Genomic DNA, 25380 nt, shown 5'->3' on the forward strand with positions numbered 1-25380 from the left:
CCACAATTCTTCCTTGAGAAACTGACATGCTTGACCTAGACAAGTGGTCTGTGCAGTGGGTGGGGAACTGGCTGACAAGCCATACCCAGTGGGTGGTAATAAATAGCTCTTCCTGGCAACCTAGTGACAACCAACTAGTAACAACTAGTGGGATTCTTCAGGGATCAGTATTGGGCCCAATCATGTTTAGTATTTTCATTAATGAGTTAGATACTGGATTTAAGAGCACCCTGATGAAGTTTGCTGATGGCACAAAAATAAGTGAGGAAGTTGACACCTCAGAAGGGAGAGCCACCCTCCAGGAAGAGCTTAACAGGCTGTTTTGAGTTGGCAAGGACGAACTGTATGAAGTTGAATGAGGCCAAGTGCAGAGTCTTACACCTGGAGAGACATGACCCAGGAATGCAAATCAGATTGGGAGCCACCTGGCTTGAGAGCAGCACTGTGGAGAAGGACCTGGGGGTTTTGGTGGACAGAAGGCTGAACATGAGTGAACAGTGTGCTGCAGTGGCAAAGAAAGCCAAAAGGATGCTGAATTGCATTAATAAGTGTATCATAAGCAGCGATAAAGATGTTATTCTCTCACTCCACTCGGTGCTGGTCAGGATGCACCTTGAATACTGTGTATGGTTTTGGTCCCCCCTATACAAGAAAGAATGCAGACAGGCTGGAAAGGGTCTGGAAGAATGATCATAGGGCTGGAAGACCTGCCACATGAAGGAAGGCTAAGAGAACTGGGTTTATTCAGCCTTGAGGAGATAAAGTTTAGGGGAGACCTCATAACCACGTACAAGTATAGTAAAGGCAGCTATCATGAGGAGGGAGACTTCCTTTTTACAGGCTAAAGACCAGGGGTAATTGGTACAAGTTGCTACTGGGGAGATTTGAACTAGATGCCAGAAAATTTTCTTTCACCATTTGGACTATTAGACATTGAAATAAACTCCCAAGGGAAGTGGTGGATTCCCCTACAGCAGCCAGTTTCAAGGCCCATCTTGACAGGGTGCTGGGCCACTTCATTTAAATTACATTGTTACCCTGAAAGGTTGGACTAGATGATCCTTGAGGTCTCTTCCAACCTGATACTCTATAAATCTCTGTGGAGAAGCTTGACCTCAGTCTACTTCTAGCTTTCTTCTGGGAGAAAGCTATTTAGTTTACATTTTTTTCCTTTCAAAAATATTATAAATGCCCACTAGTGAGATAGAAGGAAATTTTGTCTTGCATTTTTGTGTTCCATCTTTCTTTTGAATTCTGCTGATACTGTTTTTGAAGAGTAATTGGTAAAACATACTAATTTGCAGGAAGTAAAGTCATATGCTAAGAACAGAAATTCAGAGGTGCATCTAAGCATAATCGTGTTGTAATATTCTAGTGGAAGACAAATCCTGTTCTTATATCTGGTTTGGCAGCGTATAAAGACACAAGCATATAAGAAAATACAGAGGGTTCACAGAAATATGAATATGGCATCCACTTTCCTCTAAAACCACATCACCTTGTTGAAATAAGCTGCTGCTGATAGTAGTTCTAATGATAATCTAATAGTTCTAGTGATAATCTAATAGTTGTATTATTGTTTAAGATTAAGTCTTGCCATGGTGGTAAAGTCCAATGAAATATAAAAGGAACTTGGATTCTTTCTCTCAACATGTCATTCACTGTTTGGTTCTTCAGTGTTCTTGTAGTACCTTCTGTACTGCTTATTTTCATTTTCATTGAAATCATACAAATCTCTGATAAACAGGTACATAGAGGAATAATTTGCTTTTAACAATAAAACAAGAAATTAGATAATTTGTATGGTTAACTAGTGGAAAATAGTTACGATTTTCAGCAGCAAGTAAAAGGCTTGGTTTTTTTTTTTTTTTTTTTCCACTGAATGATTTTTTTTTTTAAATAACACCATTGATTGCCTAATAGATGAACATAATGATCTGTATTTCCAGCAGTGGCAAATCCTTGGTTTCAGTGGGGAAATCCAGGGCTTCAGCCAAGTACTTGAAGGTTTAATTTTTGTTATTTTTTATTTTGGCAGACTAAACGGGGAAAAAAATCAAGGATAAATTTGCTTAAATCTTTATCCTATTTTCTCTTTTCTAGAAGAGCATTTTGATAGCCAGACCAAAGGCCTGGCAGGGTTCTTCTACAGCAATATGGTTTAGCTTCTAAGCATCATCTCTCAAATGGAAGGAGATTAAATTGATGTAATAGAACAGGGAAGAGGCTATTCTGAGTGCTTATGATATGTGTAGCAGTGCACTGTTCAAAGGGAATGGAAGATTTCACAGCGGCTTGCTCTCTGTCTTGTATCTCATGGCAGCTGGCTTACAGGTAGTCTGCAAGCAGTGATGTGTTGGTCGCAAGATTTCTTTGCTGGAAGTTTTACAGGGATGTCTAAGGCAAGTTGGGTCATCTCTGAGTGCCTCTGTCATTCTAGATCCTGCTAAATCTCTTTGAGAGATAATGCTGTCGTTAGGGCTTATGAAAAATTCCTAAACAGGAATGTTGATGCTGTGGAAATGAGTTTTAGACTGCTGATGGGTGGAAGTGTTAGGAGATAGCAGTGAGAGTTTCTCACTTGTGGAAGTCTTGTACTCATACACACTGTGCAAGGTGCTAAACAGGTTTCTGTAATGGCCTCTAGAGAGGTGCTTGCTTGGATCAGCAGGATCATGCATAATACCTTAGGATAATTCGGAGTTAAGCTTGGGCTATGATTCTGAAAGACTTTCAGCTCTTGCTCCGTAAAGTTTGTTTTAAGATGTCAGCAGTATGTCCACTGTCATTTCAGTAAATTGTTAGAATAAAGTAATCTGGGGTCATCAGCTGACTTCTTGCTTGTCATAAGAGCCAGGAAATAGAAAAGGCTTTGTAACTGTCATATAGGTCTGGGTCCCTTCTGTAATGGAAAGTAATGGGAAAAACTGCAGTTATCTTCACAGATAGGGAGATCTTTCTTATATTGGTGTTGCAGTCGAGGGGAGGCTTATTTATTAATTACCCTCACAGCAATGATTAATAAAACAATATGGCAACAGGTATTAATAAAAACAATAACCCTTTATTAGGAAATACGCCAAAACTCGATCAAGGGTTGTTTGTATGGTTGGAAGACACATTTACAAAGGGAGTTATGCAGTCTCAGTCAGGGCAAATACAAAACTGTTCTACGCAAATTCGGAGGCAACAACTTGGAAAGAGAAGGTCCCCGAGAGCAGTTAGCGCTCAGTTACAGTGGGGAGGAGGCTTGATAAGAACCATTAAACTCAAGGGGCAGTGAATTAGTTACTCACAGCTATTTTCACCCATATAAGGGCTGCTGCTGCTGTGTTAGCTTTGGGGGCGCTCTCGTAAGGTGCAGCACGGCAGATAGCCGGCAAGAAAGGTTTACCGCACGGTCCCAGGCTGGTCTGGCTTCAGCAGACGGTGGGCAGTTAACAGCGCTCTTGGCGACGGGCGCTTGCGTCGTTCCTGGGTAACGGCATGATTCTGGTGGCAAGGGGGAAGCAGGCTCAGCGACTCTGGCTTTCTAGGCTCTGACTTTTCCGACTTGCACGTGTATGGCTCGTGGCTTTATCCCAGGCTCAGGACTAGACACTTGAGGCAGGGCAACTCGAGGCAACAAGGCTTGAAGCAAGGCTTGGAGCAAGGCTTCAGCAGATTTGAGCAAGGCTTGGAGCAAGGCTTCAACAAGCATGAGCAAGGCAAGGCTAGGCTACCTACCCACGTGTATATATACAAAATGCCAGAGGTCACTTGGTCCAACGGGGCACTGAAGCTAATGTGTAGCTGCCCAGTGGAAAGCGTTCTGCCAGGCTATGACCATAAAAGGCAGAAGCAAGGACCTTGTATCTGGGGGAGCTTGCGTGCTCTGACCCCAGATAAGCATCTTGTTATCCTGTCCCCTTTGTTCCTTTTCCTCTGTTGCCCTGTTTTAGTGGCAGGAAGGAGGGGAGAGAAAGGGACCTGTCTAGGCATCCTGAGGCCTGTCTGGATTTGTACTGGGCCATGTGTCATGGCCTTACCACCACAATTGGACGTGGGCTAGTTAAAAAGGAAGGGATTTTTATTTTGTTACCAGCTTCCCCAGGCATCTCGTGCTGTGGCCTGTCTCTGTTTGCATCTTGAGATCCTGGTAGCACATACACAGTGTGGGGTCTCAATATCCACTGGTATCTGTAAATTGGCTGAAGGACAAACTTACTTAACTGGTATTTTATTGTATTTTAAAATGTGACATAATATTTTGTGTATTCTCTATGTTTAGTAAAGGATTGACTAGCACTTTGAATAGTGATGTGAATTGAGACTGCCCAAGGAGAATAGTGACATCATCAGTATAAGTGTATTGTTCAATATTATTTTCCATGTAAACCTCACGCTCTTGCAAAAAGGAATAAGAAGTTAATAACATTTTGCTGTTCAGACATATCATTTTTTAGAATACAGAAAACACAGCTACAATTTCTTATGTTTGCTGTTCCTTCACCTTCTGACTATTAATAGCTTGGAAACAGAAACTTGGGAATTTGCAGTCAAATGAACAGTAGGTTCCTGCAAGGCTTTACCAAAAAACCCACCCACAAAACCCATAAAACAAACAAACAAAAAACCCTTCTGCAATAATTTGCCTCTGTTTGCACTTCTGGATATAAATGAATGAACTTCACATTCAAGACTATTATCTTGTAAGTGAAGAGTTCACTTTCAAGAGTTCACTTTTTTTTTTTGGTGTAAACTATTCATCTGTATGTGCTTATAAATGGAGGAAGACTTGTTGCAGTCTTAGCCAAAGACCTCAGTTCTGGCTTTTGCTTAAGTAGTGATTGCTATTGTGGCTGACTGTTGGGTGTTAAATGAGGAACATCCGTGACTAAAAGTGCAAGAGGGTTCAGGTTAATCTTGGATCCAGAGGATTCTTGGTTGGGGTTATGGCCGGTTTACATGCTGCACAAATAGAGAATAGGAAAAGTACTTTTTTATTAGTGGTTGGCTGAAACAGAGATAAACCCTGGGACAATGACAGCAGGAAAAATTGTCCATTGTCTTTCTAAGATACACAAGTCATTCAATGCCTGGTGAGCTGTACTTGGAACATGTTTTTCTTTAGAGGGTTTGCTACTGGTTTTAGAGGGTTTGCTCATCTCCAAATAGCCAAATGTGCTGTTGAAACTGTGACAGCATTAATTATCACATGCTCTCCTGCTAGGACTGAAGGCAAATATGTTGAACTCTGAAAGAACACATTGGTTGTTTGCATTGCTGTATTTGTAAGGTGTAGAGAGTCACATCAGCTTAAGAGTTTGAGCCGTTATTAGGAAAATTTTAAAGATTGCAGCTTTGATGGCTGCAATGGCTGTGCCTGTATGCAGTTTACTTTTCCATCATCTGAGCACCCCCTTTGCCTGTGTTTGGTGTGATGTGGAGCAGCATGGGGTGGGAGACTGATCATCAGAGAGTGTCACCATCCCTCCGTGGAGAATGCTGTGCTGTGGGAACTGTTGGGGTTGGACCCTAAGCCCTAGGCCAGTGGCTGGGAACTTGTTAGTGACCTCAGCACAGCCCTGATGTAGCAAATTTCAGTACTATTAATTATAAGCATTGAGCGGGGAGGGGGAAAAGGGAGTGGTGCTTTACCAGGTGTCTGGCCTTTTGCAGTTGATGTAAGAGTATTACAGTGTTTACATAACACTGCTGTTGCAGTGTCCCAGGGGCATGGGCTGTAGATAGCATGTTGGAGGTCATCTGGCCAGAGAAATGATGGCTTATGAGCCCTTCTGGTGTGGTCTTGTCCCCCGCCTTCCTGAAATAATGTAGTGCCACCTCATAAACCATTACAAATTACTTTTATTCTCTTGATTTGCCTGATAGGGAGTAAGACGGTATTTAGTCACCGAGTATGATAATCTGTATGCAGTTTATCTATAGGTTATATAATGCCACGCAAACACAGGCTTGGGGCTCAGCTGGTCTTGCACTGTCTGTGCTGATCTCGTGATCTGCCACTATTGTCATGGCCTATATTTTCCCATTTATTTAGAAACAGTTCATATATCCTTTTCGTATATCCTTTTATAAAAACTGTTAAGGACAGCTTTGGAGAAGTAAAGGCTTCTTACGATGATGCCCTATTTAATTTCTTTTTCTTTACAGTGCTGCAAAAATGGAAAGTGAATAGGTGATGCAGAGAAATATTTATTGTAACTGTTTTGCCATTTCTAACCTTCAACCATGTACCGTTGTGCGACTAGGAATTTGCCTGAAGTGTCTGCAGTTTTGCTTGCTTAAATACTAAATGCTAATATTTTCTATTATAACTTGTTACCAAAGCTGACATTATATTGTGGTAATAAAGACTCTTGAATTCCTCGATTTTTTACTTTGAGTTTATCACTACAATTTAACCCTAAAAGAATTTTTAGGCTGTTTTCTTTTTGCTTTATGAGGACTACTGTTTGATGCTTTGAAAGTAATTTTGATAGTAGTTCACCTAAATCAGGCCATGCTGCAGGTATTTGTGAATTCTGTATTCCTTCTGCAGTTCATGTACCTTACTTTCTTCAATAGGTACTGTTTTTTAAAGCAACTTCGGTATTTGTTTAAAGTTTTCAAAGGCTGCTTACAAGACTTTTGCTTTTAAAGACTAAGAACAGTGGGAATGTAAAGAATCTTACTGAGAGATATTATGCTGTTTGGATACTTTTTTAAAGAGATTTTTCCTGCAAGAAGCTTGTGTATGGAAACTTTTTTAATACATGGGTTTGTTTCTCTGTCGTTGTATAAATTGGCTTACGATTGGCAAAATACTGTTTTCGAAGTACACTTCTTGCAGCTACAGCATCTTATGACATAGCACTACTGTAATGACAATTACATTTGCACTTACCAGCCTTGACCATGTCTCTTTAAATATGTGGGCTCTTGCTAGTCCTTTGAGTCATTTCTCCCGGTTCCTAATCCACTAGAAAATGGTGCTTCAAAATCGGAGGTTATTGGAGTACAGCAAATATTACTTTATCTGAGGATTATTTCCACTGCAATCATAAGAAGGATAGAGCTGTAGCTCTTCTTTAACTACTTATGAATAAACTTCTGTTATGCAAATGCTGTTAAGCACATTGATTTCTGGGGAAATGCCACTGGAACTTAAACAGGAAAAATAAGGACTTGGGGTAAACAAATCATTATCATACTACAGTTTAATTGATTCTCAGATTCAGAGCCAGAAATTGATTAATACAGGAAATATTGTTTCCATTTCTGGATATATGGAGACTTTGCAAGTCACAGCTGCACTGAAATGCCACTTTGACTTGTCATGGATGGGCCTGTGTTGCTCTGATTCTTAAGATATCTTGAGCAGGTCCAGGGGAGGGCCTTCCAATATCTGAAGGGGGCCTACAAGAAGACTGGTGAGGGACATTTTAGGGTGTTGCATAGTGATGGGACTAGGGCAAATGGATCCAAGTTAGAAAAGGGTAGATTTAGATTAGATGTTAGGAAGAAATTCTTTACCATAAGGCTGGTGAGACACTGGAACAGGTTGTCTGAAGAGTGGTGGAAGCCCTATCCCTGGATGTTTTTAACGCCGCTGGATGTGGTTATGGGCAACCTGATCTAGTGTGGGTGTCCCTGCCCATTGCAGGGGGGCGGGAATTAGATGATCCTTGAGGTCCCTTCCAACCCTGACAATTCTGAGATTCAGTGAAGTTGTCACAAAAAGCTCTGTCCATATAGGAAAATATTCAACACTTAGGCTTTGATCATGCAAGGAAATTTTTCAAGTCATGATCTGGTTTCAGTAAAAAATATATTAGGGTACAGTTGCCCCATTTTTGTGTGAAACTGGTGCTTTAGGCATGGAATAGTTTTAGTCAGTAACTGCAAAATTGTTTAATGCATTCTACAAATAAATCAACTGTTGTAAAGCAGTTGGATACTCTTGTAGCAGTATTGACTGTTTTTCTCTTTGCATTGTCAAGAGTTTCTGGGGAGTTACCTTTGACAGAATTGAAATAGATTCTCAATGAATTAAAACGTTTAGTAAAGTTATGTGCTAGGTGCATAGGAAATGCTTGGACTTTAATATGAATAATCAATGAACTCATTTCACCATAAGCTGTCTTGAAGTATTTCAGCAGAATTCGGTATTCTCTTTACTGTATTTAGATGGAAAATAAAGTAACTAACAAAAATCTCTAAAATCAGAAATTGGCAAGTGATTATGTTGTACTGAGGACTAGATAGGATAGAATTTTTTAATTCTACGTGGAATCATGTCAGAACCTAGGACTTGTACTTTGAGTATCTCGTGGAAAATATAGCAAAAAATCTTCAACTGACTTTGTGGAAATCAGTGTATAACCAATTGAGAATTCTGTCATGGTAGGACTAGATTGAGACTGAAGTAGAGACAGCTGGAAAATGAAAGTGCATGGATAGAGATTCTACCTCCACCCTCAAGTAACCCTGCTGTTACCTACTGTAGTGCATTCATGAGCTAAATAACAAAAAATTGTATCATTAGCTATAACAGTAGGCCCTTCCCAAAGTCTTTCCCCCATGTTCAGAGATTTTAGGCAGAAAATGATAAATCAGTTACTGAGTAAAATATATGAGATGCATGCAAAATATTCTCAAAAAAGTTGGACATGTAAATTTCCTGTGCTCTTAGTCTCTTAATATCAGTGTGGTCTTCTTTTGAGAAAGAACTATCATTGTTTAGAAATTGAATTTGTGTTCTCTGTTTTATGAAAAATAATAGCCTTTTAGAAGTGTTTCTTAATGTCTTCAACAGAAAAAAAGATGGACGTAGCAACTAGATTAGTAATAGCAGCAGTGCTGGCTTCCACCAGCCTAAGAGTGGTTATCTTTTTGAATGAATGAGTAATCTGCAACCTAAATTGAACCCAGCTGTCTTAGCTTGTTATTCAACTGCTGCAGCTTCTGGAATAAGCATATGTTTGGCAGAAGCTTCTTGGAGATTATCCATACCACTGAATAGGAAATTGTAAAACTAAGACATGTGCCTAACAGTACTGGAAAAATGAATTTGCAGTCTGATCATCTGGGCCAAATACGTAAAGTTGATTTGTCTGCTTTCTAATTTTGATATATTACAGTTATGCCATTAATCCTGAGACTTTTTCTCTTTTCTTTGCATGTCATCTTCATAGGTTTGTTGTTTTTTTTAAGGAAATAAACAGTCATAACTCTGTATAAAGCAGATGGGAGTTGGCAGAGATCCTGGGCAAATATTTCTTAACCTTTAGTAAAGTGCACACAAAGCTGTGCTCCAAAAATTGATGCTTATTTCTAAAGAAAAGGCGGGGATAAGATTTGAAATCTCTGTGGCTAGCCAAAAGTAAAATCCGTGGAAAATGGACATCTTAAGGATGCCATTTTCTCTGTAGTTCTCTATGTCAACGTGTATCAAAATGGAAGGACACTAGAAATGTCCACTCCAAAGGAGTTCTATGATTTGTTTTAAAATTAAAGCACAGATTTGAGGAAACAGAGCAAAGTGCACATCTTTGGAATAATTTTACATGCTTTCTAGACTTAAAAAGACATAAACAGGTAGTTTTTTTGTCAATGCCCTCAGTGGCAGGAAGGAACACTGAAAGCAATAGGAAATTGTGCATGATTAATAAGTGGCTCAGAGGCTGGTGCCGCCAACAGTATTTTGGGTTTTTTGATCTTGGAGCACTGGGTCTGCTGGCAGCAGATTGTGTGCATCTGTCTCAGAGGGCCAAAAAGATCCTGGTGGGGCTTGTTGAAAGGGCTTTAAACTAGTCTCAAAGCGGGAGGGGGTTAAAACCAGGTGCACTAGAGATAAGCCCAAGGACAGACTTCAGTCTGCCATTTCACTTGAGGTGGGAAGATGGTGACAATAGTATCAAAATTGCCTGTGACAAGTGTGACAGGAAGACACACTGGGGTTGAAAGGATGGGGTGATAGTAAGTGCCTTCAACCTGTTGCCCTGAAGCATACTGTGAACATTGCAGTAATGACAAGGTCTGACAGAGCTGAGCCTGAGGTCTCTGAACTAGTAGGAGACAGGAAGGTAGCTCCCATGGAACACCTTGGGGGAACAGTGAGGTGCCCCTCTAAGAAGGTGACATGGCCAGCAGCACAGCTTAAGTGCCTCTACACCAATGCACACAGCAAGGGCAACAAACAGGAGGAGCTGGAAGCTACCCTGCTTCAGGAAAGCTACAACTTGATGGCAATTACAGAAACTTGGTGGGATGAATCCTATGACTGGACTGTCTATCTGGCTATCAATGGGTACACGCTGTTCAGGAGAGAGAGGAGAAGAAGAAGGGCTGGAAGTGTTCCCCTCTATGTAAAGAAGTGGTTAGAGTGTGAAGAGTTGTCACTAAAGAGTAGCCACAAACAGGTCGAAAGCTTATGCGCAGGTATTAGGGATTGGGACAACAAAGAGAGCCTTGTGGTAGGAGTATGCTACAGGCTGCCTGAACAAGCAGAGCCTATGAATGAAGGCTTCTTACTCCAGCTTGAGGAGGCATCACGTTCACAGGCTCTCATCCTTCTGGGGGATTTTAACCACTCTGACATATGTTGGAAAAGGAACACAGCTGGCTACAGGCAATCTTAGAGTACATAGACGAGAACTTCTTAAGAGGAGAAATTGACAGACCTGCACAAGGGGATGTGTTGTTGGGCCTGTTAGTCACAAATGCAAATTAAGTCATCAGGGATGTCAAAGTCGAAGGCAGCCTGGGCTGCAGTGATCATGCACTAGAGCAGTTCACTGTCCAAAGGGGTATGAAGCCCATAAGAAGCATAGTTAGGACCCTAAATTTTAGGAAAGCAAACTTCTAGCTCTCCATGGAGTTAGTAAATAGGATGCTCAGGGACAAGGGAGCGGTACAGAGCTGGCAGATCTTTAAGGATGCTTTCTGTAGAGCACAAGACATCTCAATCCCCTTCCCCAGGCAAGAAAGACAAGATACCACCATGGCTGAGTTGTGACCTGCTGGTCAAACTAAAGGGCAGGTTAGGACTACACAGGAAATGGAAGAAGGGAGAGGCATCCTGGGAAGATTATAAGGATGTTGCCTGGCTGTGTAAGGATGAAGTCAAGAAGGCCAAGGCACAGCTGGAACTGAACTTGGCAAGGGATGTAAAGAAAAACAAGAAAGGTTTCTATAGGTACATTAATCAGAAAAGGAAGGTTAAAGAAAGCATAACTGATGAGCAGCAGTGGGGAGCTAGTAACAATGGATGGGGAGGAAGCTGAGATTCTTAACAACTTTTTTCCTCAGTCTTCACTGGTAACCCCACTCCTCATGGCTCTCATGTTGATGGCCCATGATTTGGAGACCAGGGTGACATGGTTTCTCCTGCTGTAAGCAAAGACAAGGTGCATGATCATCTGAGGATCCTGAAGATATACAAGTCAGTGGGGCCTGATGAAATACATCCCAGAGTCCTGAGAGCATTAGCTGGTGTAGTTGCCAAGCAACTCTCCATAATATTTGAAAAGTCATGGCAGTCAGGTGAAGTCCCTGCAGACTGGGAGAAAGGAAACCTCACAGACATTTTTTAAAAAGGGTGGAAAGGAGGACTCTGGGAACTACCAACCTGTCATCCTCACTTCTGTGTATGGAAAGGTCATGGAACAGATCCTCCTAGATGCCATGCTAAGGCATATGGAGGATAGGGAGGTGATTCAAGACAGCCAGCACATCATTACTAAGGGCAAATCCTGCCTGACTAACCTATTTTCTTTCTATGATGGACTGATTACATCAATGGACAAGAGACGACCTTTAGATGTGATCTGTCTGGATTTCTGCAAGGCCTTTGGCGTGGTCCCCACAACATCCTGCTTGCCAAGTTGGAGAGATACAGATTTGATGGGTGGACTGTTCAGTGGATAAGGAATTGGCTGGATGGTCACATCCAGAGGCTGGTGCTCAATGGCTTGAAGTCCAGACGGAGAGCAGTGACAAGTGGTGTCCCTCAGGGGTCCACACTGGAACCTATACTGTTTAATATGTTTATCAATGACATAGTGGGATTGAGTACATCATCAGCGAGTTTGCAGATGACACCAAGCAGAGTGATGGTGTTGATACACAGAAGGATGGGATGTCATCCAGAGGGACCTAGACAAGCTGGAGAGGTGGGCCCAGGTGAACCTCATAACATTCAACAAAGAGCAAGTGCAGGGTTCTGCACCTGGGCCAGAACAATCCTCACTATCAATACAGACTAGGGGATGAAGTAGATAGAAAGCAGCCCTGAGGAAAAGGACTTGGGGGTGCTGATGGATGAGAAGCTGGACATGAGCAGACAGTGTGTGCTTGCAGCACAGAAGGCCAATCATGTCCTGGGCTGCATTAAAAAAGTGTTGCCAGCAGATCCAGAGATGTGATTCTGCCACTTTACTTTGCTGTGGTGAGACCTCTCATGGAGAACTGTTATCCAGGTCTGGAGCCCTCAGTATAGGAAGAATGTGGATCTGATGGAAAGGGTCCAGTGGAAGGCCACGAAAATGGTCAGGGGTTTGGACCACCTCTGCTATAAAGACAGGCTGAGGAAGCTGGGGTTGTTCAGCCTGGAGAAGAGGAGGCTCTGAGGGCACCTAATAGCAGCCTTCCAATACCTGGAGGGGGTTTACAAGAAGAATGGAGAGAGACTGTTTTCAAAGGCCTGTAGTGATAGGACGAGGGACAATGGCTTCAAACTAGTCAAGAATAGATTTAGATTGGATGTTACGAAGAAGTTCTTTACTAAGAGGGTAGTGGAACACTGGAACAGGTTGCCCAGGGAGGTGGTTGGGGCTCCATCCCTGGAGATATTCAAAGTGAGGCTTGACAGGGCTCTGGGCAACCTGATCTAGTTGGAGGATGCCCCTGCTTAACTGCAGAGGGGGTTGGACTAGATGACATTCAGAGGTCCCTTCTGGCCTGGACCATTCTATGATTCTAAACATTATTTTTGTTGTTCTTTCATTTCTGAGTCTGTAGAATCTACCGTATGTCTAGGCAAAATACTTCTCTACCTATCAAAAGAGATATATGCTATTTAAAACAGCTTCCCTTGTAAATGGCTTTTGTAGTCTTCTTAAGGTCTTGCATGTTAATTTCCTGAATGGAGTATTCATATTGGTCAGTTGCCTTTCTAGAATTCTCAGTGTGGTTTTGTTTTGGAATTTTAGTTTATGGCTGGAACTGCTTGTCTACCCCTTATCAGTTAGTGATAACTTCTAGTTAGTGATAAAGTCTTACTCTCTACTCTCCTATTTTCAGCTTTGATATGAATGAGGGCCCCGAGAGGATGTTTACTCTTTTCATTTTCCAGGATTCTGAGTTGACTTTTCATCTTAGTTAAAACCATAACTGAAGGAGAAGTTAGAAGACTACACCCGTATGCAGAATCACAGAATTTTGGGTTGGAAGGCACCTTAAAGATATCTAGTTCCTGCCCCACTGCCATGGGCATGGACACAGACACCTCCTGCTAGACAAAGTTCCTCAAGCCCCCGTCCTGGCTTTGAACACTTCCAGGTTTGGAGCCTCTAGAACCTTTCTGGGCAACCTGTTCCAGTATCTCACCATACTTGTGGTGAGCAGTTTCCTCCTAATGTCTAATCTAAATCTGGCTCTGTCCAGTTCGAAGGCATCATCTTGTCACTATATATTCACTATATACTTTTGTCAATTCACACTAATACAGTCCTCTGCTTTCTACTGTGATGGCATTTGGCTTTTTCTCGTGTTAAGAACATGTAATGATCATCAGGCTTGGTATGTGTCTCTTGCACAGACACAAAAGACTGCATCTAAGAGAATGACACTATTTTTTCCCCCAATATTTGGATAGGGGTTCTAGTGTTGCTTTTTTGATCAGGTTGTGATTTATTTTTTTTTTAATCCTAGTGCACAGTCAGTGATGTGCACTGGAAATTAATTCACAGATGGTGCAAACCCCATCTTTGGTGGAGCCAGTTGATATAGTTTATGATTAAATGTATAAGCCGGAAGTCTGATAAAATATGAATATGATTTATTAGATATCAAAATTATTTTTCCAAGCTAATTTGATCCAGGTTCGTTTGCCTGGATGATGATGGGTTGATTACACATGCTAGGATGCTAATCAACAATGGAATAACAGTCTAGAAAAATCAGAAACTTGGAATACAGAGGAACAAACTGGAAACTCTTATAATGTGAAAACAAACGACAATACCACCTCGGGCGGCAGGACAGACCCTCCTGGCCTCGCTGTGGAGTTAAGCCACAGATAAACAGTCTGTAAATGCACTTTAGAAATAACCAAGTAAAATAGCTTTAGTTACTCGCGAACGGCTGAGCTTCTAGTCACCAAAACCTTTGCCAAATGAAGAGATGCATGGAGCTGCAGTTTGTAATCCAGAGGGCAGGGATAATCCAAAAGCAAATCCCAAAATTGGAAGAAGTGAGGGAGAGAAAGCACACTGTGATGTGGCCTGGGACCCAACACTCTGCTGCTAGGACAATAGCAGGTAATGCCCTGAAGACAGGCACGAAGTGGGTGCTTGTCGCCACCTCGAATCCCGCTAACAAACAGGGTGTGGGCTCTGGTACCACCCCCTATAAATTACCCTTTTGAAAACTGAACAGCCCAATGGCAGATTACCCTTTCAAATACAGCCAATCAGTTCGAAGTGCTGTATGGCGGGCAAGCTGTACACGCCTTCTTGACTAGCCTCTGACACGTGCAGTTGTCTGTGTGAAACGTGAGGCACGAGGTCCAGCTTCCACCCTCCCCCAGGCAGCCTCAGCAGTGCCTGCCTGTTGGCTTCTTGACCTCAAACCTGGACCCTGCAATGGGGAGGGAAGAGAAAGGGCAGTGGCCAAACAGGTTTAGCTGGTTCATTAATGCCTCTTCCAGGGCACCTGTACTCCAGTGTTCAGTGAAGCCAGGAGTAAACAAGCAGGGTTAAAATGTTTTTAATGAAACGGCATTTCCTGCTTCTGTTTTTTTCTTTGCTTTTTTAATAAAAATTGAAGTTTCAGGTAAATATCAGTTTCAGAAAAATTGCCAACTGTTTAAATAAAATTTTAACTTCTTTTATAAAATTGAAAAAAATAAGAATCAGAAAATTTTCCTCTGCTTGAAAAATGTTTCAGGTGTATTTTTCCCTTTATGGGTTGGACTACAGATGTGTGAAAAGGGATATGGTCTGGTGTGCTGTGAGTTACTTTGCTTTGCTTATAAATCTTTCCAAAGAAGGATGGGCTGTAGGAGCTCCTAAATTATACTTCTTAATATTTAATCCATGATGCCTTTTCTGAATCGTGTTTTTCTACCTAGAAAAGGGTGAAGCATACATAAAGATAATGTATTTTGACTGTATTTGATTTGATGCTATTAAGAACATTGTAAGATGCTTGTTCACAGGAAAGCTAACTTCATTTCAGCAAGTCTACTAGTTGACTCAAAGAGAGATTAAAATGGCACATTGAAATACTAATGTGTAAATATTACTTTTTAATGCAATACTTTGGGTTAAAGTACTAATGAAATATTTTAATTTCTCTTTGTAGAGCAAATCTTGATGCTATTATTCAGTTGTTGATCAAGAAGTAAATCTGTTGTTTCAGTAGGATCTTGCCCTACTTGTAACTGAGCTAAACTGTGAATATTTTATTCAGCTGAGGGTGGGAAAGTCTTGAGTTAAAATCAGCTGGTGAAGTGGTGGAGACATGACCTTTGTAACGTAATGTTTTACCTGTATTTTCTTTTTCTCACTGCTAATATTCTTTTCAGATGTGTCATTTTAATCTCTCTTTGATCAACTAGTAGGCTTGCTGAAATAGCACTTACAATGTTCTTAATACCATCAGTGCAAATATAGTCATATAGATGTCTTTTAGTGGCAGCCATCCTATTATTTCTGCACTTATTTTCATACAGTTAATATTCTTTGGGTAAACAGGAACAGAGACTGAAGAAAAAAGACTCACTAGACTATCTTTTACACAGTGGTATTGGATTTACCATCAATAGTCACAAAGTCAGTTTGTTTTATTGCCACCCAAGTGTCTTCACAACTAGGTCAACTGTATTCCAGTACTTGGAAATGCAATTGTTGAAACTTGGCTGTTTTTAATGAATGGAGTGTTATTATTGAGTATAAGATTATTTAAAGTGCCCAAATTTCCGTGATTGGAAATCTGCTTGTATGTCACAAGTTACCTATCTCTCTTGCTTTGTGCAAAGATATATCTCAGAGAAACCAACCTAATGAGAAACCCTTCTGTTTTTCTTAGTACCACGATCTGTTAATTGCATACTGCTGACTTTTATGTCCAAGAACAAACTACATAATTGAATTGTCTTTTCCTTCACTTTCCCCACTTAGAAATTTAGTGGGATGTCAGTCATTCCTTTTGGAATTCAATGTGCATTGATACCTGGATGTCTTCCACTCTGCCTCCAAAATGAGTCTTTTATATTTTTCTGCAGAGCAAGGTAGAGACAGAAGAAATACTAATGAAAGTTAGAATTATAGAATCAAAGAATGGTCCAGGACAGAAGGGATCTCCAAAGGTCACCTAGTCCAAACTCCCCACAGTCAGCAGGGACATCCCCAGCTAGACCTGGCTGCCCAGGGGCACGTGGAGTCTTACCTTGAATATCTCCAGGGAAGGGGCTTCAACCACCTACTTGGGCAACCTGTTCCAGTGTTCCACCAACCTCATAATGAAGAACTTCTTCATAACATCCAATCTAAATCTGCCCTTCTCTAGTTTGAAGCCATTACCCCTTGTCCTGTCACTGCAGGCTCAGGCAAACAGACTCTCCCCATCCTTCCTGTAGGCCCCCTTCAGGTGCTGGAAGGCTGCTATTAGGTCTCCCTGGAGCCTTCTCTTCTCCAGGCTGAACAACCCCAGCTTCCTCAGCCTGTCTTTATAGCAGAGGTGGTCCAAACCCCTGACCATTTTCGTGGCCTTCCACTGGACCCTTTCCATCAGACCCCTGTCCTTCCAGGGCTCCAGACCTGGACAATAGTTCTTCATGAGAGGCTTTAGCAGAGCAAAGTAAAGTGGCAGAATCACATCGCTGGATCTGCTGGCAACACTTTTTTAATGCAGCCCAGGACATGATTGGCCTTCTGTGTTGCAAGCACACACTGTCTGCTCACGTCCAGCTTCTCATCCATCAGCACCCCCAAGTCCTTTTCCTCAGGGCTGCTTTCTATCTACTTCATCCCCTAGTCTGTATTGATAGTGAGGATTGTTCTGGCCCAGGTGCAGAACCCTGCACTTGCTCTTTGTTGAATGTTATGAGGTTCACCTGGGCCCACCTCTCCAGCTTGTCTAGGTCCCTCTGGATGACATCCCATCCTTCTGTGTATCAACACCATCACTCTGCTTGGTGTCATCTGCAAATTCGCTGGTGGTGCACTCAATCCCACTATGTCATTGATAAACATATTAAACAGTATAGGTTCCAGTATGGACCCCTGAGGGACACCACTTGTCACTGCTCTCCATCTGGACTTCAAGCCATTGAGCACCAGCCTCTGGATGTGACCATCCAGCCAATTCCTTATCCCCTGAACAGTCCACCCATCAAATCTGTATCTCTCCAACTTGGCAAGCAGGATGTTGTGGGGACCATGCCGAAGGCCTTGCAGAAGTCCAGATAGATCACATCCATAGGTAATGTAATGTTATGATACTGTGAAACCACCAGTGTATGCAGTAAGGAGTTTCTGTAAAGTAAGAAATTTTCATTGTGTTTTCGTACCACTAAGTATGCTTATTGTGAGTTGCTTCGTGGCTCCTGTGAACTGCAGAAGAACCTTTTGAGGGTTTTATGCAGAATTGTAGTGTGTTGTGATTTTTTTTCCAAAGAGTGTGTGAAGGCATGCTCTTTTCCATAGGCTCTTTATTCAAACATGAATCATAGTTGAAAAGCAAGGCAGCCATATGTAATTTTATCAGTTGTGTTCTTCTCATAGGCTGCATGTTATGCTGTTTCCAGGTGATGCCAAGACGTGAAGACTCTTACTGTGAAAGGCAACAGCATTTATTGCCTATGTAACTAAGCAAAGCACTAACCAGAAGCAAAAGCAAAAGCAAAGCAAGACCTGAAGCATAAGCCAAATCCTACTACTCTGTTACATAGTGTGGCAGTTCAGGCTAGGTGCCTCCTGTTGCTGCCACATGAGCTACACCTCCGGTGCCGAGTGTCCAACCCAATAAGGTGGACACAGGAAATGGCATATTTCTACCCGTAAATCCTGCACCCTATCAATCCATCTGCAAAGCCATTCCCTGCCTCGTTCTTCCCTCTCTGCTCCCATGGGAGATGCTTTCTTATCGGGTAACAGTGGGGGAGTATCTCAAGGCCTCTTAGGCCTGTCTAGGCCTAATGCCAGGAGGAGAAAGGAGGGGGGCAGGCTCAGACCTGGCCAGCCTAAGACTAGTCTAGTAGGGGAAGGGTGGAGGGGGAAGAAAGAGCCCTGAGAGTTTGGGTATACCCTCAGGTGGGAGAAGGGAAGAGTTGGGAGACCTTTCGGTGTTGACATAAGGGACTCTGTACGCTTTGGGATATTCTTTGCCACTGTACTGGTCGACAGCTGCCTGAACATGAGCCAGCAGTGTGCCCAGGTGGCCAAGAGAGCCAATGGCATCCTGGCCTGCATCAGGCATAGTGTGGCCAGCAGGAGCAGGGAGGTCATTGTACCCCTGTACACAGCACTGGTTAGGCCACACCTTGAGTACTGTGTCCAGTTCTGGGCCCCTCAGTTTAGGAAAGATGTTGAATTGCTGGAGCATGTCCAGAGAAGGGCAACGAGGCTGGTGAGAGGCCTTGAGCACAAGCCCTATGAGGAGAGGCTGAGGGAGCTGGGACTGTTGAGCCTGGAGAAGAGGAGGAGACCTCACTGCTGTCTACAACTACCTGAAGGGAGGTTGTAGCCAGGAGGGGTTTGGTCTCTTCTCCCAGGCAACCAGCACCAGAACAAGAGGACACAGTCTCAAGCTGCGCCAGAGGAGGTTTAGGCTGGAGGTGAGGAGAAAGTTCTACACAGAGAGTGGTTGGCCATTGGAATGGGCTGCCCAGGGAGGTGGTGGAGTCACCATCCCTGGAGGTGTTCAAGAGGGGATTGGACATGGCACTTGGTGCCATGGTTTAGATAGTCATGAGGTTTAGGGTGACAGGTTGGACTCGATGATCCTTGAGGTCTCTTCCAGCCTTCTTGATTCTATGATTCTATGATTCTATTCTATGCTTGTAGTTTTGTAGTTTCACCAATTGCTTTTCCTTTTAAACTTTCCATCACTCTTCAATCCGTTTGTGTGAGTGTCATTCTTTTGTCCCTCTCAGGGCAAGAGAGGATCTGTCTGGTCTCAAACCAGCACACATAGTCAACTTACTTTTCTAATACAGAGCTGTCACATCCCAGTTGGCTATCGTTTCACTGACATGGGTCCAAGCAAAGCATACAATAGGTTAATACTGACAAACAAGCTTCTCAACATATCCAGTCAACTTCTGCCTAGTCTTTCTCTTCAGTTACAGGGTTTTTACATTCTTTCAAACTCAAAGACAAAACATAGCCTTCTCAAAAGTTGTTCAAAGGTTTGCTATCTTCCTACATCTGCCCCCCTTTTTTTCCCTTTTTCTAAAAAGCACAGTATTGATCACTAACATTTTTTGCATATATAAAAGAAGGCAAAATTAACAATATAAAAAAACAATCAATAGGATCAACAATCCAGTTTTGATAAGAGATTTCATCCATCCTGATAGCAACATATCCCATCAAAATCTTCAAACCCATATCCACAGACAAGTAACAAGAAACTTAAAACAGCCCTATTCTGTAACGTAGCATGATAGATGTTCTAGTAGCTAAATAGATTGATGTTCAGTAGCTAAATCACTTATTATCTCTGATGTAAGGTTGCTTTGTTTTGCTAGCCAGCAACTCATTATATTTAACTGAGTGAACTACTATTTCTCCTTTGTTCCACAAATCCACATCATCCTCACAGTAAGAAAAATTCCTGGGGATAATCTTCTAGGCCAATTAATACTTGGGAGTCCCTTACCTTTTCCTTTCCTAAAAGTAACCTTACACCACATGATATTATTTCTAAAAACATACATTGTACACAGGGATTAGCATACAAAGACCTACAAATGTGTCAAATCCAATCTTCAGCATTGTCTTTACTATCTGCTTCAAAGGCATGAATGTTACATCTCTGCTTTTTCCTAAGATAGTCAAAAATGTAGAATTCCTTGGTGTCAGCATGGTTAAATGACCAAGACTACAAGGTCCTTCCTTGATCCACGAGGGTAAGGCTGGCCAGGCCCTATTCCACAGATGAGGAAAATACCTGTAGGTAGACAGCAAGGTAAAAAGGCATCTTCATGCATGTAAATTCAATCTGATTACATCATGCACTGTAGTTTCTGTATTCCCCTTGTAATTAAATTAATGTAGATCTCATTCTAACACAATTGGCACAATATGTGGGTAAAGATTAAAAAGTTCTGCAGTTACAGTAACAAGCGCACAGTCCTTTCTCTTGTCTCACAAGGTCAAGACACAAACAAGATATTTGCTTCTCTGTTTCTTCTAAGGAAAGTTACTAAGTGCTTCCAACTAAAAGCCTCTAAAATTTTTAATCTTTCATAAATTCTGTTAAACCACACCAAAAAATAATAATTTGAAAACATAACATGCTTTAACTATGCTTTCTTGTGACATAATACCTACAATTCCCACTTTTTTGTTTTTCTAATTTAAAAATGAAAGTATGTTTTGTGCTGTAATCCATTTTGACCTTCCCTTTAACCATTGGACATTATTTCTTAACTGACATTCTGGTGAGTTAACATACAAATCCATGTGAACATATTCCCTAAACACAGAACAATTAAACAATTACGATAGTCAGTCCTAATTCAGATGTTTTCTGTTGACATTTTTGTGCAATCAAGCCTCAGGCTGATGCTTTGGATATCAATTTATGATGACAGTCATTGCGATGAGCCTTAGGTGTGATGATTTTCAGATTCTTTGCCAATGCTGTTTGTTCCATCCTTTGACTATTGTACTGTCTTCTGCTGAGATGTTTGCAGCACTGAGTTGCAGAATTGATCTTTCCAGGGTTGACTTTTCCTTACTGGTATAACTAGAACTTGTAGTTAAAAAAAATATGCATTCCTTTCCTAGACTTTGCTTTTTCCCTTTTTTTTTTAAAATATATTTTTATAATCCTTATCTTAAAGCTATTGTAAATGCAAAGAAAAGACAAAAAACCCCCATTTTATAATATTCATAAATCAAACTACTAACTTATCTAATACCAAAAATCCCTAAAAAAACCTTAAAAAACTATGTTAAAACGAAACCTTACATAGCCTTCTCAAAAGTTGTTCAAAGGTTTGCTATCTTCCTATGGCCATACACATTTTTGTTGCCATAGTATGAAGTTTACAGATCCATAGTGTCTGGGCATCATCTTCTTTTTTAGCCTTCTGTGAGGTTTGGACTTTCTAACATCTATGGACTTTGCTAAATGTTGACTTTGAATTCAGGTAAAAAAGGAACAAGTTTCAAACATACTCTCAAACAGATCTCTGTGCTCTAGAATAAGAAAATTTCTGCCATATCTACTCTACTAGGTGGTGACATGGCTTACCGTGCTTTAAGGTTACATTAGAGGATCACGTGTTATGTATTGATTAATTTTTTGGTGAACTAAGCCAATTTTCATTTTTGATACACTTAAGGTTCAATCATGCAAAACAAAAATGTGATATGGAGAAAGTGATATGGAGTTTATTGCTTGCAGTATCTCAGCAAACACAAAATATAAGAAATTGAAACCCACGATAAATCATTGTACCACTATAGACTATCAAGTTTTCTTTCAAGCTTCTAAATTAAGCAGGCAACAGCTGCTAGCTGAGATGCATATAGGTCTGCAGTCATGTGTTCTTAATGAGTCATTCTGATTATGTTTACTGATCAGTCATACTGATTATGTTTACCTGAAATAAGTATCTCACCTAGTCATTGCTATATATGACACCCATCTGCTTATTATACTATTTCTTCAGTGTGGATGTCTTTCTATAAGGTAACGTTATCATGGCCTCTTATCAATGAATCTTCTTAATTTGGTCTGTTCATTTCAAGGGGTAAACTATTTTACTGCCATATCATTTTCATTATGCCAAATTGTTATACAGTGCTAATCAAGACTCTCCAGATAGTGTTAAATATTAGTTTTGTAATGAAAAACCTAACTGAAGCCATAGAAGTTACTGCAAGTGTTTTTCTCTGCTTCCTTAACCAATCTCTGAGGGCTTGGAAAGCTGCTAATAGAACAGAACACAGAACCCTGTCTGTGAACAGAGGTGAAACACAGAAAGAAGAGCAAACAAGACTGAAAATCGCACTCACTCCAGCAGTGCATGTGTGTGTGTTAGTAGAACTTGAAATGGTGTCCAGATGAGAGGATTGGTACGTTTTCCTTTTCAGTAAAACATCGTGAACAGCTTGTGCCACAGGACACCAGGGCACCTGTAGGAGCAAAGCAGATTCTAGCAGTAAGTACAGTAAGAAAAGAAAGGCACGGGGTGCAGGGTGGGGGGGAGGGGGAGGGGAGGAGAAGGAAATGTAAAGTTTTAGCTTCCTCACAAGGTATTTAAATGCTAACTGTGTTCTGAGCTAGATGCTGACCCTGCACATTTTGAGTAATCAGTTCAAAGAGGTTTTGTAGCTATTTGCTGCAGTATAAAGAAGGAGAGCAGGACTGGGAGGGAAATCAATTTACAGAATATGTGTCATTGCATCTAGATACTGTGTCCAAAAAGATACTCTGTCTGTCAAATACAGTCAAGCAAGAATTTTATGTATCTATTTCTGTGCTTTTTATCCTGCTGGTGTAGCTAGGACCCACAAAGCAGAACTCCACAGCTGTTAGTCTTTTTCTGAGAGGAATGTATGTAGCATAGCATCTGTTAAGTCTAACTTCACCCACGTTTTGCTTCATATTAAGAAGTTGCCTGTAATTTCCAGTACTTCCATGAGTATTGTGGTTGCAAAGTTCTTCTAGAAATCACATGGAATCACTTTATAAATGCTGGTTTGAAGAAGGGATAAGCAGATAGAGAAAATGGCTTCAAAGGACACTGGAAGATTTAGCTGAACTAATTGTCTTTCATAGAGCGATAGCACTTTTCACTTACAATTTCTTTCAAAGATTTTAATCTATTTTTCACAGATAAGGAAACTGGTAGGATAGACAATTTACTTGGGTCAAATCTTAGGACAACTTTCTTGTGCAAGATGTGTGTTTTAGATTTATAAAGTGAAAAGCTGTTTAAGGCTTTCAGTGGGAGAATGAATCATGCAGAGCTCCCTTGGGATTTCGGACACAGCATTACTCGAATCCATTTATAGGAAAGTAGAGATAATTAATCCTAATAAGCACAGTTTGCTTGGAAAGAGTATATCATTGCTACTGAGGTGCACCAGATAAGATCCTTACCATCCTGTAGAATCATAGAATCATAGAATCAAGAAGGCTGGAAGAGACCTCAAAGATCAAGTCCAACCTGTCACCCTAAACCTCATGCCTATCTAAACCATGGCACCAAGTGCCACGTCCAATCCCTCCTAGAACACCTCCAGGGTTGGTGACTCCACCACCTCCCTGGGCAGCCCATTCCAATGGCCAACCACTCTCTCTGTGTAGAACTTTCTCCTCACTTCCAGCCTAAACCTCCTCTGGCGCAGCTTGAGACTGTGTCCTCTTGTTCTGGTGCTGGTTGCCTGGGAGAAGAGACCAAACCCCTCCTGGCTACAACCTCCCTTCAGGTAGTTGTAGACAGCAGTGAGGTCTCCCCTGATCCTCCTCTTCTCCAGGCTAAACAGTCCCAGCTCCCTCAGCCTCTCCTCATAGGGCTTGTGCTCAAGGCCTCTCACCAGCCTCGTTGCCCTTCTCTGGACATGCTCCAGCAATTCAACATCTTTCCTAAACTGAGGGGCCCAGAACTGGACAGAGTACTCAAGGTGTGGCCTAACCAGTGCTGAGTACAGGGGTACAATGACCTCCCTGCTCCTGCTGGCCACACTATGCCTAATGCAGGCCAGGATGCCATTGGCTCTCTTGGCCACCTGGGCACACTGCTGGCTCATGTTCAGGCGGCTGTCAACCAGTACCCCCAGGTCCCTTTCTGCCTGGCTGCTCTCCAGCCACTCTGACCCCAGCCTGTAGCTCTGCATGGGATTGTTGTGGCCACAGTGCAGCACTCAGCACTTGGATTTGTTGAATGCCACCATGTTGGCCTCTGCCCATCTGTCTAAATGGTCAAGGTCCCTCTGCAGAGCCCTCCTACCCTCTAAAAGATCAACTCCTGCTCCCAACTTGGTGTCATCTGCAAATTTACTGATGATGGACTCAATCCCCTCATCCAGATCATCAGTAAAGATATTGAACAGGATAGGGCCCAACACTGATCCCTGGGGGACACCACTAGTGACAGGCTGCCAGCTGGATGTGGCACCATTCACCACCACTCTCTGGGCTCGGCCCTCCAGCCAGTTCCTAACCCAGCACAGAGTGCTCCTGTCCAAGGCACAGGCTGACAGCTTGGCCAGGAGTTTGCTGTGGGGGACGGTGTCAAAGGCCTTGCTGAAGTCCAGGTAGACTGCATCCACAGCCTTTCCCACATCCACCAGGCAGGTCACCTGGTCATAGAAGGAGATCAGGTTGGTGAGGCAGGACCTGCCCTTCCTAAATCCATGTTGACTGGGCCTGATTCCTTGGCCATCCTGCAGGTGCGCAGTGACTACCCCCAAGACAATCTGCTCCATGATTTTCCCTGGCACTGAGGTCAGGCTGACAGGCCTGTAGTTCCCAGGTTCTTCTTTCTGTCCCTTCTTGTGGATGGGTGTCACATTGGCCAGTTTCCAGTCTTCTGGGACCTCTCCAGTGAGCCAGGACTGGTGGAAAATGATGGAGAGAGAGGCTTGGCCAGCTCATCTGCCAGCTCTTTCAGCACCCTAGGATGAATCCCATCAAGTCCCATGGACTTGTGAATATCCAAGTGACTCAACAAGTCTCAGACTAATTCCACATGGATTTCAGGAGTACAACACTTCTCCTTGACCCCATCAACCAGCTCAGGAGGCCAGTTATCCTGCAGTCCTCCTGCCTCACTGTTGAGAATGGAGGCAAAGAAGGTATTTAGAATCTCAGCCTTCTCCTCATCCTTAGTTACAATTTTACCCTCCACGTCCAATAACGAGTGGAGGCTCCTCTTACCCCTCTTTTTAGCATTAATATATTTATAAAAATGCTTTTTGTTATCCTTCA

The sequence above is a fragment of the Indicator indicator genome, chromosome Z, assembly GCF_027791375.1.
Source record: "Indicator indicator isolate 239-I01 chromosome Z, UM_Iind_1.1, whole genome shotgun sequence".
Lineage (NCBI taxonomy): Eukaryota > Metazoa > Chordata > Aves > Piciformes > Indicatoridae > Indicator > Indicator indicator.